We start from the raw sequence: 3338 nt of genomic DNA on the forward strand, positions 1-3338 counted from the left end.
ACATGCATGCACGCAACTCTCCACTCAAGACTAATTGTGGGAGTGTCTAAAACTTATTTGAATGAGATATAACTTAGTCTCATTCAACTGACAGTATTTTTGAGGAAAAATCACTGCAGTTCCCTAAACTTGCCCCGGTAGCCACTTTAGTTCCCATAATTTAAAATACCCGAAATACGATCATAAACTAACTTGTTCTAGAGGTTTACAAACGGTCTAAAATATGGTTTTGTGTACGTATTTCGTCGAGCTGGCATATGTTGACCGGTCAATCACCACATGGCGATGACTGTGGATAGCGTGGCATCATATTTTGCCAAAAAAAAATGTTGCATGCAAGGGCCCACCTGTCAGCTAAGAGAAATAAAATAAAGAAACCACTAATGAGGGGATTCGAAGAGGTAAAAGCACCACAAGTCCGAGAACTTGTCCATGATGACGATTTGGTTCTACAACTTGCAAAAGTCAACTATCTAGTCCTACAACTTGCAGGCGATGTGCAAGTTTGGTCTTGGACCAATCACAAGCTGCCAACTGGACTCTGCTGGCCCGGGCCGGTCTGTGCACGTATATTTGCGAAAAAACTGCCTTTCGTCCAAAGCAACCCGCAGGATAGTCACCTAAATTAATTATGTCTCATTATGTTGTTGACTCCGGTCGTTGCCCCTCCAGTCCAGACAACCCTGTTTGTCGCCCCCCTCTCTTTCTCTGCTCTTTGCTCACAGTGCTTGTCGCCGCCGCCGTCTAGCTAGCCGGCATGATTTCCTGGAGTGAAGGATCCAGCTCCTCGTCGGACGGCGACTCCATCAGCAGTCTGGTGAGCTCCTCTCCCTGCACCTCTAGCATTTAGGGTTTGGCAAAATGGGGAATTTCTGAGCAGATTTTCTTTTAGGCTCCTCCCACCATTGTCTGCTCCGAATGAAGAGGCATTGCTACAGATCTACCTGCTAGATGTGCACACCAAGCCATATGTGAGAACTTTGTGGGCTTTGAGTCCGTGGACAGTGAAAGAAGATTCCTGGGTTGTGCAAAAAGGTTAGTAGATTTTCAGATCTGTGGTGAACTGCAAGATTCAGTTACCACAACAATGAATTACTGTAGATGTAGGTGGTAGTGCCGTATTAAGTGTACGTGCTTCTGAAATTTAAGTGGATATGTGCTTTGCATGAACTTGATATGTGCCATTTAATTGTTGATGATATTATCTAAAAAACTGACAGTGAATAATTGATAGTGTTGTTCTGTGCCATAGTGCTATAAGAAGATTTGTTGTACTTTGAATAATTGCGTGAGTTAACTGGGTTGTGTTCAGTTAACTGAATCTTGTGTTAGTTAACTAAACTATGCATTTGACTGTAAAAAAATCTTGATTTCTAGGAAGGACCTAAATGTAGGTATGTGCACTAGGTTGACCCAGAGTGGCCTCCTCGAATTGAAGATGGGTCTAGGTAAGCTTTGGGACATGTATGGGGATGAGGTCAAGCTCAGGCAAAATGTTGTTAATGCTGCAGAAAACTTTAAGATATTGGGAGAGAAGGAAAATATGAAAAAGATCTGAGGTTTTTTAAACTAGATTTTGCTAAGATTGTGGCTGACAAGTAGCAGGCAATTGCCCAATTGGGCAGCACACAGCTTGCTTTTTCGGACCTAAAGCAAGATCTTTAGAAGAAGAAGATGTATGATAAATTTACCACTAGCATTCATCAAGTGGTGAGGGTTAAGGCAGAGAAAGAGAGGAATGAGATGATGCAAGAGAGGGACAAATTGATGGAAGAGAAAGATCAGATGAAGAAAGAGAAAAGGAAGCTAGAGTACATGATTGGTGACTTATTCAAGCATAAGGAAGACACCAAGTGCAAGATAAGGAAGGTTAGGGAGATGCTAGATGAATTTGAGTGATCCATTGTTGTTGTAATGCTGCCCAAATTTGTAGCTCTTAGTTTGGTGTAGTTCTATAATGAATTTTATAAGTGGACTTGTTTAATTTAGTGAGTTAGGATCAACGGACTTGTTTAATTTGGTGTAGCCTACATTTGAGTGATCATTGATGGATTAGTATCATTGATGGAAGATGACTGAATTATTTGATGCACTGATTTTTTTATCATTGTTCTCACTTAACTAAATTTGTATGCAGTTAACTGAATTTGTTAACAGTTAACTAAAGTTGACAGCGTAAGTCAGTTAAGCGAATTTGTATGCAGATAACTGAATCTTGTGTCAGTGTAAGTCAGTTAACTAAATTGGTATGCAGTTAACTGAATTGTTGTGTCAGTGTAGTGTTACTTAACTGAATTTGTATGCAGTTAACTGAACTTTTGTGTCAGTGTAAGTCAGTTAACTGAATTTGTATGCAGTTAACTGAATTTGTATACAATTAATCTGTTGCTGAACTTTTAGTTAACTATTTGAGTTAACTAAGTGATTTACTCAATTTTGCTGAACTTGCAGTTAGCTAATTCAATTAACTAAGTCAGTTAACTAAATTTTTGTTAGTGCATGCTCTTTCGTAGAATGTAGCATATGTACCTACAGAATGCAGCATGCAATTTATAGTAAGTGGTACATAGTACTGTCCTCATGTTGTAATACCTCATTTCGGTGGTCACCAAAGTTGACCTTTGAAGGTCCCATTATGGGGTTTTTAGGGGTCGGTCCCCTTGTGGGTGACCTCCAGGAACCAGTTAGTTTCTTTCGCAGTACACGCTGAAACAAGGCAGACCCAAGGCAGACCTTATTTGGCGCTTCGGGCACCCGATATAGTGCATTTTGCAAACGGGCGCTCACAAATCTTTCAAACTCAGCTGGCTCATCTATATTCTTTTCTACCAATTTTAACCCGCAAAAAAAAAGGATCGAACACAGGACCTCATCGTTCTTTACCCACTTGTGCACAGTTACTTCGTTTCTCCCTTTTATTTCGCTCTTTAGTTCGGTTTGTTCTTTCTTCTTTCCTTTTTCTTGTTCTTTTACTTTCTTGTTTTCTTAAATGTACTATTTTTTTCTTTCATTTGTGAATTTTTTTTCAAAATTGATGAACTTTTTTTTCAAATGTGACGAACTTTTTTCAAATTCGATGAACTTTTTAAAATTTGACAAACTTTTTTCAAAGTCGTTGTAGTTTTTGAAAATTGGTGTTTTTTTCCTAAAATCAATGAAAGTTTTTCAAATTTGTGAACTTTTTTTATTTTCCCAAATTCATGAACTTATTTTTCAAATTCTTGACTTTTTTTTTCAAATTCTCCAATTTGTTTTTTTATAGTCAATGGTCAATGAGTCTAACGGTCAACAGATGAACGAACAACCGACCGAGCAGGAAAGAAATTAAGACGAGCGAT

At 38.7% G+C, this 3338-nt stretch overlaps 1 long non-coding RNA gene across 1 annotated transcript; it reads left to right on the plus strand.

Annotated features, from left to right (window-relative positions):
• The first annotated feature begins 621 nt into the window (after positions 1-621).
• LOC125540880 (uncharacterized) lies at positions 622-2115 on the plus strand. The gene is made up of 3 exons (XR_007297400.2): positions 622-817; positions 893-1035; positions 1378-2115. It is a non-coding gene; the product is annotated as an uncharacterized LOC125540880 (long non-coding RNA).
• Positions 2116-3338: the final 1223 nt, after the last annotated feature.

The sequence above is a fragment of the Triticum urartu genome, chromosome 2A (assembly GCF_056163025.1).
Source record: "Triticum urartu cultivar PI428250 chromosome 2A, HENAU_Tu73, whole genome shotgun sequence".
Classification (NCBI taxonomy): Eukaryota; Viridiplantae; Streptophyta; class Magnoliopsida; order Poales; family Poaceae; genus Triticum; species Triticum urartu.